This window comes from Melanerpes formicivorus, unplaced genomic scaffold (assembly GCF_026170545.1).
Source record: "Melanerpes formicivorus ecotype bairdi unplaced genomic scaffold, bMelFor1.0.p_v2 SCAF_15, whole genome shotgun sequence".
NCBI lineage: Eukaryota > Metazoa > Chordata > Aves > Piciformes > Picidae > Melanerpes > Melanerpes formicivorus.
The window spans coordinates 394,813-410,000 of NW_027142367.1; positions in this window are offsets into that span (position 1 = coordinate 394,813).

Below are 15,188 nucleotides of genomic sequence, written 5' to 3' on the forward strand. Positions count from 1 at the left end.
AACCTCTTATAAATCAGACTTACAGGAAAATAAGGTTGCAGCTCATTTTTTCTGGCAATAATCAGCTCTGAGGAAGGCCCCCTGTCTCCACTTACAAATAGCAAGCTGAGGGTTGTGATGCCTGTGAATAAGCACTTGCTCAGCAAGGGAACAGCTGTCAGCTGCATGCTGTTTTCTCCTCCCTAGGAACAGGCTTTGGCTCACAATTATAGTAAACATGTAGAGTATTTATCATGCATTGTTTGCACGTGCACGACACCTATCATTTAGAGTCTGACAGCTCAGGTAACTATCTGTGATTACAGTGGAACAGCACCGATTTTCAAAGGTGAAGACACAGCTGAGAGACTGACTCCATTGCATGTGTCTCCCTCCTCCTTTAAAAATCAAAATGCTGCAGACGCATTTTTTTTTTTCCTTAGTAGAACCTCTTGTGTTTGTTTAAAGGTTGTCTCTATCACAGAAATGGATTGCTTACAGGAAGCAGCTGGGACTGGTGCAGCACTAACAAGTACCTTCAGTTTTCGGCAGACAGGAAGGTCTAGGCTGCAGCTAACAACTCTGCCCCGCAGTTGTGCTGATCGAGTAAACTAGAGCTGTCACCAACAAAAAGCATTAGCAGAAGGAGTCCCAACTGCAGTTGCGTGAGCAACACCAAAATCCTCGAACACCTAAACTTCCTGAATGCTGTGTTTTGCAACGTGCCTGTGCTGGTAACACTTATTTTAGACAGGAAAGATACATGCCCTTTGTGAAATGTGGATTGAAAGGCATGGGCATCCTCCTACAGCAGGAATTCTCTTGGTTTTAGTGAATTAGCAGTGTGGTCATTTCTACCACATCTTGCTGCATCACCTCCTGCTTCAGGGAAATCCAGCAAACTGTTTGCATAATGAATTGTCCTAGCTTGGACAATGTTCTGGTGCTAGTGTTCAGTCTAACAGTGTCTTCCCAGGACTGGAGACTGGGATTATCCCCAGGTATCCCTTGAGCCTTCATCTTGCCTTCTCTCTTGGCTCTGACACACAAAATACACTTTTCCCCTGGAGGATCCTTCTTTTTGGGGCATGTGGACTATAAATTAAAGAATTGGGAACAAGTCATAGTTTACGTAACAGACAGTTAAGAAAAAAAATTACATCTTGTGTCAGGGTCAAACTGCATCATTTGGGAGTGGTTGCAGCTCCCATACTGGGGGGGACGAGGGTAAACCCTGAGCAGTTATACCAAGAGTATAGCCTAACTACTGAAGAGAGGATTGGGGAAAGGCTAGTGATGCTGGCAGACTATTAGGCAACTGAACTGCTAATACAGCAACATTTGTGCCCACTCTTCTTTTGGCGTCACCGATGTCAAACAAGTTCTCCTCCACTCCTGTGGCTGGATCCTGCCTGATCCACCTTCTTTTGTTTCTGTGCATGATCTGGCAGATTTTCTCTGTTTGACAGTCCTCTTATAAGATGCTGTAATAAAATGTATATTTTAATGTATTTTATATTTACTATTTCCTGGCAGGGGGATCATCAAACACTGCTGTCACTTATTTACAAAGTGTATTTGCAGGTTCTGTTACTCGGTTGTGGGTATAACATTCCTCAGCTTCCTTACTTGGCTCTTTGTATGTTACTGCTTTTCGCATTCAGCCCAAAAAGACAAAACTGTGTCCAGTTCTGGGCCCCTCAATTTAAGAAGGACATTGAGACACTTGAACATGTCCAGACAAGGGCAATGAGGCTGGGGAGAGGTCTCAAACACAAGCCCTACGAGGAGAGGCTAGGGGAGCTGGGATTGTTTAGCCTGGAGATGAGGAGGCTCAGGGGAGACCTTATTGCTCTCTACAACTACCTGAAGGGAGGTTGTAGCCAGGAAGGGGTTGGTCTCTTCTCCCAGGCAACCAGCACCAGAACAAGAGGACACAGTCTCAAACTGTGCCAGGAGAAGTTTAGGCTGGAGGTGAGGAGAAAGTTCTTCCCTGAGAGAGTTGTTAGCCATTGGAATGTGCTACCCAGGGAGGTGGTGGAGTCACTGTCCCTGGAGGTGTTCAAAAAAGGATTGGATGTGTCACTTGAAGCCATGGTTTAGTAGTCATGAGGTCTGTGGTTACAGGTTGGACTGGATGATCTTAGAGGTCTTTTCCAACCTTATAGATTCTATGATTCTATGGTAAGTTCATACTGCCCTGCCTGTTCCCCACTACTTCCTCAGCATATCTATGCTTCAAGAACTGCTCCTTGAGGTTTAGTGCTCCTGGTTATTTCCATCAAATCAGCATATACTGAACACTCAGTAGGTATGCACCAGTGTTGACTAACAAAACAATTCCTGAGCCAACAGTTTTCTTACAATGACTCTGCAATAACCTGAACCAGCATTTGTAATCAATATACAGTTTTCTCTTTTAGCACAGCCTTGTTTAATATGGTAGATATGGCAAGGACAACCTCCACTCCTTGGTGGACATGGAGGGGAACATTGTAACAAAGGATGAGGAAAAGGTAGAGATACTTAACACCTTCTTTGCGTCAATTTTTACTAGCAGGACAGAATGTCTTCCAGACAGCTGGCCTGCAGAGCTGGCAGAAGGAGCCAGGGAGCAGCATAGTTTTCCTCTGTTCCAGAATGGGGTAGTTGGTGATCTGCTCAGCTGCTTGGATCCCCACAAGTCCATGGGACCCAATGGGATCCATCCTAGGGTGCTGAGAGAGCTGTCAGAGGAGCTGGCCAAGCCGCTTTCCATCATTTTTCCGCAGTCCTGGCTCACTGGAGAGGTCCCAGAGGACTGGAAGCTGGCCAGCGTGGTGCCCATCCATAAGAAGGGCCGGTTAGACAAGCCAGGGAATTCCAAGCCTGTCAGCCTGACTTCAGTGCCAGGCAAGATCATGGAACAGGTCATCCTGAGTGCAATCACACAGCACTTACAGGATGGCCAAGGGATCAGGCCTAGCCAGCATGGATTTAGGAAGGGCAGGTCCTGCCTGACCAACCTGATCTCCTCCTACGAGCAGGTGACCCGCCTGGTGGATGTGGGGAGGCCTGTGGATGTAGTCTACCTGGACCTCAGCAAGGCCTTTGACACCGTCCCCCATAGCAAACTGCTGGCCAAGCTGTCAGCCCATGGCTTGGACGGGAGCACACTGCGATGGGTTAGGAACTGGCTGGATGGCCGAGCCCAGAGAGTGGTGGTGAATGGTGCCACATCCAGCTGGTGGCCAGTCAGTAGTGGAGTCCCCCAGGGATCAGTGCTGGGCCCCATGCTCTTTAACATCTTTATTGATGATCTGGATGAGGGCATTGAGTCGATCATCAGTAAATTTGCAGACAACACCAAGCTGGGGGCAGGGGTTGATCTGCTGGAAGGTAGAGAGGCTCTGCAGAGGGACTTCAACAGGCTGGACAGATGGGCAGAATCCAACGGCATGAGATTTAACACATCCAAGTGCCAGGTTCTGCACATCGGCCACAGCAACCCCATGCAGTGCTACAGGCTGGGGTCAGAGTGGCTGGAGAGCAGCCAGGCAGAGAGGGACCTGGGGGTGCTGGTTGATGGTAGGCTGAACATGAGCCTGCAGTGTGCCCAGGCGGCCAGGAGGGCCAATGGCATCCTGGCCTGCATCAAGAACAGTGCGGCCAGCAGAAGCAGGGAGGTCATTCTGCCCCTGTACACTGCACTGGTTAGGCCACACCTCGAGTACTGTGTCCAGTTCTGGGCCCCTCAGTTTAGGAAGGATGTTGAGTTGCTGGAGCGTGTCCAGAGAAGGGCAACAAAGTTGGTGAGGGGTTTGGAACACAGGCCCTATGAGGAGAGACTGAGGGAGCTGGGGTTGCTCAGCCTGGAGAAGAGGAGACTCAGGGGTGACCTTATTGCTGTCTACAACTACCTGAAGGGGGGTTGTAGACAGGCAGAGGGTGGTCTCTTCTCCCAGGCAGCCAGCACCAGAACAAGAGGACACAGTTTCTGGCTGCGCCAGGGGAGGTTCAGGCTGGAGGTCAGGAGGAAGTTTTACACAGAGTGATTGCCTACTGGAATGGGCTGCCCGGGGAGGTGGTGGGATCACCATCACTGGAGGTGTTCAGGAGGAGACTTGACAGGGTGCTCGGTTGCATGTGTTAGTTGATTAGGTGGTGTTGGATGATAGGTTGGACGCGATGATCTTGAAGGTCTCTTCCAACCTGGCTTATTCTATTCTATTCTATTCTATTCTATTCTATTCTATTCTATTCTATTCTATTCTATTCTATTCTATTCTAAATGTAGCTAGCAGTAGTTTATCCTGGGCTTTCCTTTATTAACCAACAATACACACTTCAGAAACTGAGAAATCACCCTAATTTCATAGACATTCATTCTGTTCTCCATTTAACTACCTGTGACTCTGCAGAAGTGTGCTTGATGTGTGAGCTACTTTGACTCAGAAACAAGAGGAAATATGCTAGGAATTTCTTGCAAGCAGAGCTTTTTCACAATTTGCAAAACTGACTGACAAAGAAAACAATCTCCGCTGCCAATTCATTACGAATGTTTCCTGTGAGAGAAGTGAAAACTAAGTGATGGTTATGTGGGAAAAGGTTATGTGCTATTTCTGAAAGCTACAACACAGAGATGAATGAGCCTCTTGGAGGCGTGAAACCACTTAAGATCTTTCAGGGAAAGGACAAAATATGTAAACTCTAAATGGTATCATCCAAATAAAAACTGCATTAGATCGTTAGATGATCTTTTGCCTTGTACCAGTAAATCTTTTCTCTGCTGCCTATGAGTTATATATTACTCGCAGGTCTTACTCCAAGGGCAATTGTGCCTCTGCAGCCCGTACTGCTCACAACAGTGCTCTTTCTGCAAGATTAATCTAATGTAGGAAAAAAGCAATGTTTCCATGCTGTTTGCCACAATCATAACATTTAAAAATCTAAAGATTAAGTCTGTCAGTCTTAGTCAGTGTGAGTTGTGCTTCAATAAACACTGGGGACCCTTCCCGAGGTATAGTAAAACTGTGAGCTATTTTTGCCTTGGTTTACATGAGGCAGCTTGTGTCTTCTATCCAGAGATTGCATTTTTAAATCTATCTACCACTCTTTGCTACCCCAGCATGAAGGCAGTGCTGGGAGGTACTGTGTACACCAGGAGGTTTTGGAGCAGAGCTTCACACACTTTTTAAAGTCCTTGTTACAAAGGGGTTATTTATAGTGTTATTCTCATAATGAGCCGAAACAGGGCAGTCTTTTATTAGAACTTGCAATAGAAGGCATTGCACCAAGGCCTCCTACTGCACAAATATAATTTACTTACTGTTCAAAGATTGGCCTGGAAAATTGAAAAATTCAGCTTGTGTTACCAAAAAGCTTGTTTGGGTAGGAATGTTTTAAGGAGTTTAAGCAATACTGGCAGAATTCAATTAATTTCATGTGTGACAATGTCATTTCATCCTAATTAGCTGAGAACTCAGAACTAAGGAAGGAAAGAAAGAGAGCAAAGCCTGTTCCCTCATGAGATTCCATACGAGGAATTATGGTGAAAGTTCTCTAAGTTTGCCTATTGGAAAACAGCCATATAAAACGGTTGTCCCCAGCCCAAACTCAGACACCTCTGAGTCAGAGGAGGAGTAGTAGTAGTAATAATAACAACAACAACAACAGCAATAATACCCTTCTAGATAAACATAAGCGGGCAGGAGAAATCATTAGAGAAGCTCTTTCTGTCGTGTTCCTCTGCAGTTGAGCTTTGGGGCCCTCACTACAAGAAAGACATTGAGTCCATGGTAGTGGTTTTGCTTCCCTCGCTTCCTTATGTGATCAAGAATTGAGAACTCTATCCCCTCCAAAAGCAAGGGAAGTAGGCAGATTAAGAGACCCCCTTGGCTTAACTGCAAGGTTTGGGGTCTGCTCAGAACCAAAAAGGAAGTGTACAAAAGATGGAAAAGTGTTGGAAATTGCAGGGGCTTTGGCAGGGTGTGCAGAGATGTACTTAGGAAAACAACGTCTCAGTTAAATTAAAGTTGGCCAGAGCTGTCCAAAACTTCAAGAAAGGCTTCTTCACTTGTGTTAAACCCAAGCAGAAACAGAAGGAGAGCGTTGGCCCACTATTAAACAGGAGAGGTGATCTAGTCACCAACAATGTTGAAAAGGCAGAGGTCTTCACCACCTTCTTCACCTCCATCACTGCTTGGCCCCAGATCATGGGAACAAAAATCCAGACTGATAAGGACATAGATCTGCCCTCAGTGAAGGAAGAGTTGGTGTATACTGCAAGAGCTTGACCTGTACAAATTGATGGGCCCAGACTCCATCCATCCAAGGGTGTTAAAGGAACTGGCCAATGTAGTTGCGAGGCTGCTCTCCATAATATATGAGAACTCATGGAGGCCAGGAGATGTGCCTGAAGACTGAAGGAAGGCTAATATCACCCCTATCTACAAAACAAGTTCCAAGGAGGACCCAGGTAATTACAGACCCGTTAGCCTAAAGGGAAAGTTACAGAGCAAACCTTCCTGGGGGCTGTTTCAAATAAACTGAAAGTGATAGGGAAAAGCCAACAGGGATTCTCCATGCTTGAGAAACCTGATTGCCTGCTATGACAGTTGGTGCTGGGCAAGTGGTAGACATTGTCCATCTTCTCTCCAAGGCTTACAACATGGTCTCCCACAGCCTCCTCCTTGAGAAACTGACAAGCTCTGACCTAGACAAGTGGTCTGTGTAGTGGACGGGGAACTGGCTACCAGGCTGTACCCAGAGGGTGGTAATAAATAACTCTTTCTCAGACTGGCACCGTGTCACTAGTGGCATTTCCCAGGGATCAATATTGGGCCCACTGTGTCTAATATCTTCATTATTGAGTTAGATAGTGGAATTAAGAGCACCCTGATGAAATTTGCTGATGACACAAAAACAAGTAGGGAAGTTGACACCTGAGAAGGGAGAGCCACCCTACAGGAAGATCTTGACAAGCTGCTTGAGTGAGTAAGAAGGAACTGTATGAAGTTTAATAAGGCCAGGTGTAGAGTCTTGCACCTGGGAACACAAAACCTAGGAATGCAGCTCAGACTGGGAGCTACCTGTCTTGAGAACAGCACTGTGGAGAGGGACCTTCATGGACAAAAGGCTCAACATGAGTGAATAGTGTGCTACAGTGGCAAAGAAAACCAAAAGGATGCTGAGTTGCATTAACAAGGACATCACAAGCAGGACTAAAGACGTCATTCTCCCACCTCTGCTTAGCGCTGCTCAGGCCACACCTTGAGTACTGTGAACAGTTTTGGTCCCCACTATACAAGAAGGATGTGGAGAGGCTGGAAAGGGCTCAGAGGAGGGCCACAAGAATGATCAGAGTGGAAGACCTGTCATATGAAGGAAGGCTGAGAGAACTGGGTTTGTTCAGCCTTGAGAAGAGAAGGTTTAGGGAAGACCTCATAGCCATGTACAAGTATATAAAGGGTGACTATCATGAGGAGGGAAACTCTCTTTTTGCAAAGAGTCACATAGTAAAGGCAAGGGGTAATGAGTACAAGTTGCTACGGGGGGGATTTGGACTGGATGAAAAAAATGTCACCATTCAAACTATTAGCCATTGGAATAAACTCCCAAGAGATGTAGTGGATTCTCCTTCATTAGACAGTTTCAAGGCTCCAGCTTGAGAGGGTGCTGGGCCATGTCATTTAAACTGTATTGGCCTGAGAGGTTGGAATAGATGATCCTTGAGGGCCATTCTAACCTGGTATTCTATGAATCTGTGAATCTTTTCATGGTCACTAAGGCCAAGCTGTCCTCCAACCACCATGTCTCCTAGTAGAATCTTTCTCTGTAAGGTCAAGCAAGGCACCTCCCTGCTAGGCTCATTTATCACAGATGTCTGGAAGTAGAGGCATGGTTTGCCTCTTAACAGCCCAGGGGAATATTTCTGTATTAGGGGAGTTTTCTCTCTCTCCCCAGGACACTTGAGTCCCGGGCAGCCCGCAGACCTCCGGGCCCTGGATGTCTCCCGCTTGGCATGCCCTGGGTCGTACAAAATTCCCCCGCCCGGGGCCATGGAGGCGTTCCCTCCGCAACGGCGGCTTTGGCAGTAGCGGTTGTCAGCCGCGAGGGGGCACCGCAGCACCGCCGCACAACGCCAACATCCCCGGGACAGGCTCGTTCCCGGGACAGGCTCGTTCCCGGGAGAGGCTCGTTCCCGGGACAGGCTCATCCCCGGCACAGGCTCGTTCCCGGGACAGGCTCATCCCCGGGACAGGCTCATCCCCGGGACAGGCTCGTTCTCGGGACAGGCTCATCCCCGGGACAGGCTCGTTCCCGGGACAGGCTCATCCCCGGGACAGGCTCATCCCTGCTGCAGCGCAATCATCTGGCCCGAAAACGCATGCCTGCCTAGGCGGTAAGGCGAGAAACTGGGCACTTCCAGCAGAAGCAGTGACCGAGGGGATGCTGCCCATGGATCCGCGCTGAGCCTGGGCCCTAAAGATGGTATCTTACATCAAGTCGGGGGGGGGGGGGGGGGGGGGATGGGGGGATGGGGGTGGGGGGTGGGGAGGCGGGGAGAGGGGCTGGTGGCAGCCAGCGCCGGCCAGTATTATAGGATCATGGGATGTTAGGAGCTGGATGGGACCTTCGAAGATCATCAAGTCCGACCCCACTGCCAGAGCAGGACCATAGAATCTAGCACAGGTCACACAGAAGCACATCCAGATGGGGCTTGAAAGTCTTCAGAGAAGGAGACTCCACAACCTCCCTGGGCAGCCTGTTCCAGTGCTCTGTGACCCTCACAGTGAAGTTCCTCCTCATGGTGAGGTGGAACCTCCTGTGCTGTAGTTTATATCCATTGTCCCTTGTTCTATCACAGGATGCAACTGGGCAGAGCCTGTCCCCTCCCTCTTGACCCCCAGCCCTCAGATATTTATAATCATTTAGTAAATCCTCAGTCTTCTCCAGACTAAAAAATCCCCAGGGCTCTCAGCCTCTCCTCATAGGGCACATGCTCCAGTCCCTTAATCGTCCTGGCATCTCTCCCTTGGAATCTTTCCATCAGATCCTTGTCTCTCTTGAACTGGGGAGCCCAGAACTGGATGCAATATTCCAGGTGAGGTCTCACCAGAACAGAATAGAAGGGAAGGAGAACACACCTTTTAATGCACCCTGGGATCCTATTTGCCTTCTTGGCCACCAGGCCACATTGCTGACCCATGCAGAAATTGCTGCCCACCAGTATTCTCCACAGGGCTGCCCTCCAGCAGATCACCTCCCAACCTGTACTGGTGCAGTTTATTATTCCTTCCCAGATGCAGGACTCTGCAGTTATCCCTATTGAACCTCAATAAGTTCCTCTCTGCCCAGCTCTCAGTCTGTCCAGGTCTCACTGAATGGCTGCACAGCCTTCAGCTGTATTAGCCAAGCCTCCCAGCTTGGTATCATCAGCAAACTTGCTGAGCAGATACTCTGTCCCCTCATCATTGTCATTGATGAAGATGTTGAATAGGACTGTATCCAGCACTGATCCCTGGGGGATTCCACTGGTTACAGCTCTCCAGCTGGACTTGGCACCAATAACCACCACTCTCTGAACTTTATTTTGTATCCAGTTTCTAATCCATCTCACTGTCTGTTCGTCTATCCCACACTTCCTGAGCTTGCTCAGAAGGATAGTATGGGAGTAGCATCCTTGCCTCCCATGGTCATCAAACAAACTCATTTGTGAGAGCCATCAGCCATTAGAGGAATGGGCTGAGCAAGACTTCTCTGTGTTTAAGCAGCAGCAAGGTGCAGCTTTGGGGGCAGCTGGGTGCATTACACAGCACTGAAAGGAAATTGTAGTTCAAATCTCAGCTTTGGATTCAAGCTTCCCTCTTTGCATGTTGTTATCTAAAGGCACATCCATTTTCATTAGCTGTACTCACTTGGATGGCAGAGAAAGTCAGGTGTGTGTGTGGCTTCACTGACCTTAAAATAATCTTGTTTGTGTTTGAAACAAATTGGTTACACTGAAGGCTTTTGGTACCAAAGAGATACACTCTTGGAAAAGCATTGAGCCTTTCAAAAGCCTCACTTGCAGGCCTCATTAATATCCACAGGGTGCATAGGAGTCTCTGAACCTTGGATGAGAGGATGAAGTAAGCATAAATAAGAAAGAGTGTGGCCAGCAGGACTAGGGAAGTGATTATTCCCTTGTACTTGGCTCTGGTGAGGCCACATCTTGAGTACTGTGTTCAGTTCTGGGCCCCTCACTGCAAGAAAGAGATTGTGGTGCTGGAGCATGTCCAGGGAAGGGCAGTGAAGCTGGTGAAAGGTCTAGAGAACAAGTCTTATTAGGAGTTGCTGAGGGAACTGGGGTTGTTTAGTTTGGAGAAGAGGAGGCTGAGGAAGTTGTAGTGCGGTGGGTGTCAGTCTCTTCTCATAAGTACCCGGCAATAGAAACAAGAGGAATTGGTGTCAAATTGCAATGGGGAGGCTTAGATTGGGTATTGGGAAAAATTTCTCCACCAAAAGAAGCATTGGAATAGACTAGACTAGACTAGACTAGACTAGAATAGACTAGAATAGAATAGAATAGAATTAACCAGGTTGGAAGTGAACTTTGAGATCATTGATTCCAACCTATCATCCAGCACCATCTAATCAACTAAACCATGGCACCAAGCACCCCATCAAGTCTCTTCCTAAACACCTCCAGTGATGGTGACTCCACCATCTCCCTGGGCAGCACATTCCAATGGCCAATCTCTCTTTCTATGAAGAACTCCTACCTAACATCCAGCCTAAACCTCCCCTGGAACATCTTGACACTATGTCCTCTTGTTCTGGTGCTGGGTGCCTGGGAGAAGAGACCAACCCCCACCTGGCTACAACCTCCCTTCAGGGAGTTGTAGACAGCAATAAGGTCTCCCCTGAGCCTCCTCTTCTCCAGGCTAAGCAACCCCAGCTCCCTCAGCCTCTCCTCACAGGGCTGTGCTCCAAACCCCTCCCCAGCTTTGTTGCCCTTCTCTGGACACCTTCCAGCAAGTCAATGTCCTTCCTAAACTGAGGGGCCCAGAACTGGACACAGTCCTCAAGATGTGACCTAACCAGTGCTGAGCTGCCTAGGCCAGTGGTGGAGTCGCTGTCCCTGGAGCTACTTAACAGACATGTAGGTGTGGTTCTGAGGGACATGGTGTAGTGGTGGACTTGTCAGTACTACATTTATGGTTGGACTCGATGATCTTAAAGGTTTTTTCCCAAACTGAAATGATTCCATGTGTCTTGAAAACAAATTTCTGTAATGTAGGAAAGACCCCCCACATCTGTGAGTGATATAACAGCAAACAACTTTGTTTGGTTATTGTGAAATGTTTCTAAACCAATTAAAAAATTATATTAATTTACTTAGGTTGTTAATAGTATTTAAATTAGTGAAGTCAGGTTTCCTTGTCACAATGCCAGTGAAGACAAGGTTCAGCACGGTGGGTTGGAACTAGATGATCCTTGAGGTCCCTTCCAACCCTAACAATTCTTTGATTCTATGGTTTATTTATTCAGAGCTACTAGAATATACAGAGCTAATAGAATACTAGAATTCAGAATACCGGAATACATGAATGTTTTACAGAACACTGTTATCCAACAACAACAACAAAAAAACTGTATAAGGGCCAAGATTTAGAAACAATGATGCCAGCTTAGGGATAAGAGCACTGTGTTTAAGACTTGTTAGAGGAGAATTTGCTTCCTTGAGACAAGATCTCTAACTACACCTCTATCTCTTGTTTCTGCTAACTAAAAAGATTGTAGTGTTGACCAGGCATTTGTGGTGGTGGGGGAAGTTCAGTTCTGCCCCCCCCTCCCCACCCAATCCTATGGCTAACTCAGTCAGAGAAGCAAAAACAGAAGGGCTGTATTTACAAGCAGGATGAAATGCGATGAATAGACTAGACTAGACTAGACTAGACTAGACTAGACTAGAATAGACCAGGTTGGAAGAGACCTTCAAGATCATCGTGTCCAACCTATCATCCAACACCACCCAACCAACTAAACCATGGCACCAAGCACCCTATCAAGTCTCCTCCTGAACACCTCCAGTGATGGTGACTCCACTTCCCCAGGCAGCCCATTCCAATGGGCAATCACCCTTTCTGTGTAAAACTTCCTCCTGACCTCCAGCCTGAAACTCCCCTGGTGCAGCCAGAAACTGTGTTCTCTTGTTCTGGACTGGCTGCCTGGGAGAAGAGACCAACCTCTGCCTATCTACAACCCCCCTTCAGGTAGTTGTAGACAACAATAAAGTCACCCCTGAGTCTCCTCTTCTCCAGGCTAAGCAGCCCCAGCTCCTTCAGCCTCTCCTCATAGGGCTTGTGTTCCAAGCCCCTCACCAACTTTGTTGCCCTTCTCTGGACACGCTCCAGCAAGTCAACATCCTTCCTAAACTGAGGGGCCCAGAACTGGACACAGTACTCGAGGTGTGGCCTAACCAGTGCAGTATACAGGGGCAGAATGACCTCCCTGTTCCTGCTGGCCACACTGTTCCTGATGCAGGCCAGGATGCCTGAGCACAGTGCAGGCTCATGTTCAGCCTACCATCAACCAATACCCCCAGGTCCCTCTCTGCCTGGCTGCTCTCCAGCCACTCTGACCCCAGCCTGTAGCTCTGCCTGGGGTTGCTGTGGCCAATGTGCAGAACCTGGCACTTGGATGTGTTAAATCTCATGCCGTTGGACTCTGCCCATCTGTCCAGCCTGTTGAGGTCCCTCTGCAAAGCCTCTCTACCCTCCAGCAGATCAACTCCTGCCCCCAGCTTGGTGTCATCCACAAATTTACTGATGATTGACTCAATGCCCTCATCCAGATCATCAATAAAGATGTTAATATATACACAATATACGGTATTTACAGTATATACAAAAGTATACAGGAAAGAATGTAACACAGAAAAACTCCCCTCCTCGCTGGAGGAGGGTCCCCCCCAAAACCCACATTTCCCCCTTCCTCCCTTTTTTCCCAAAAAGGGTTAGAGAGAGAGAAAGGAATTATTAGGGAAATTCTGTTAGTTCAAAGCGTATGCTAAGGGAAGAAAAAGAATTAGTTTCTTATCTCATTAGTCCAAGGTCAGCCAAGCACAGGAAGACAGCAGCTGCTCAGGCAGACTGAAACAGACTGACTGAGACATAAACTGAACTAAAACTAAGATTTAAAGTTGCATTCTCATTGATCTACCAATGAAATTCGTTTAGAACTGCCTTTTGTTTTCCTTGTCACACCAAAACATTCAGCCAGAGTGTTCCAGTAACTATCCCTTTCTTGAAGGCATAGCCTAAAACTGTCACAGTGTGTGCTGTGCAACAGCCTAAGGTCTGTGCTGTGCAACAACTTCTCCCTTACATTTCAAATAAATGGAAGTGTGTTATGAATTCTGAAACCATTTCAGTATGTCATCAAGTCAGTGCTTTTGAGTTTTGTTCTGATGCTGTTGCTATGCCAATCTGAGACAGAAAAATCGTCTTTAAACATTTACTGAAAACAGTGCTCACCAACGCTGGGAAAGGAAAATGGGGAAGATTTCCAGACATCAGTCTGACAGCTGGTTCTCCCACATATGCACAGAGCCCTCTCCCTGCCATTGTAAAATATTAACATATGTCAACACCCTTAAAATGTAGCTGCAAAGAGCAAAAAACCACAAAGCTGAGGCTTTCTCACTGCTTTTCACAGGTAGCTGCAATGTTACTGTGCTGGCACCCAGCAGCATTACCAAGGTGAAGCCATGCTGAGGCAAGGTCCTTTTTCTATGTACAACTAGGTGTGAACGAACCCTGAACCCAAACATAGATAAAGCAGCTAAGCTGGCATTTGCTGCCTGATGTAGATACTTAAATCTGCCATATGGCTTTTCTTCTGGACACCTCCAAAAGAGATAAGTTTGCTCGCTCCCTTAGCCCTCTGTACCCTGGCCAAATGCTGACCAGAGACTTCCCAGGTGGATAGTGCTGTGCAGCTGTCTGAGGAAGTGTCATGCTTTAATTGTGCAGGCTCCAGGTGAAAAGATAACTGTCAGGCAGGGACTGGAGGCTGCTGGAATCCCAGCTCCAGGTAGCCGGCCCCTCAAGGACAGAGTTAATGTTGTGCAACACTGGTGCTTGTGAAGCAGGACAGCTTTTTCTATCCATAGTAAACAATGCTTTTTCTCATTAAATGTCTTAGCATCTGGACATGAGTAGGAAGTTCTTCACCATGAGAGTGGTGAAGCCCTGGAATGGGTTGTCCAGGGAGATGGTTGAGGCCCCATCCCTGGAGGTGTTTAAGCTCAGGCTGGATGAGGCTCTGGCCAGCCTGATCTAGTGTGGGGTGTCCCTGCCCATGGTAGGGAGATTGGAACTAGCTGATCCTTGTGGTCCCTTCCAACCCTGACTGGTACTATGATACTATGATATTTGAAGTGTTTTCAGAAGCATTCACATTTGCTAAAACAACACTAAGCAAAAAAAAAAACCCAACAACCACCAAAAACTCATTGGAAGTCTCATTTGTAGCAAAGTATCAACACTGGTAATGTTTCCTAAGTGAACAGGAGCCTGCAGTGTGCCCAGGCAGCCAAGAGGGCCAATGGCATCCTGGCCTGCATCAAGAACAGTGTGGACAGCAGGATCAGGGAGGTCATTCTGCCCCTGTACACTGCACTGGTTAGGCCGCACCTCGAGTACTGTGTCCAGTTCTGTGCCCCTCAGTTTAGGAAGGATGTTGACTTGCTGGAGCGTGTCCAGAGAAGGGCAACAAAGTTGGTAAGGGGTTTGAAACACAAGCCCTGTGAGGAAAGACTGAGGGAGCTGGGGTTGCTTAGCCTGGAGAAGAGGAGGCTCAGGGGAGACCTTATTGCTGTCTACAACTCCCTGAAGGGAGGCTGTAGACAGGTGGATGATGATCTCTTCTCCCAAGCAGCCAGTACCAGAACAAGAGGACACAGTTTCAGGCTGTGCCAGGGGAGGTTTAGGTTGGATGTTAGGAAGAAGTTCTATACAGAGAGAGTGATTGCCCATTGGAATGGGCTGCCTGGGAAGGTGGTGGAGGCACCATCATTGGAGATTTTCAGGAGGAGACTTGATGGGGTGCTTGGTTGCATGGATTAGTTGTTTAGGTGGGTTGGATTGGTTGAAGGGTTGGACACGATGATCTTGAAGGTCTCTTCCAACCTGGTTTGGTTTATTATTATTCTTAATGCAAGAAAAAGGTTGTGGTTTTCT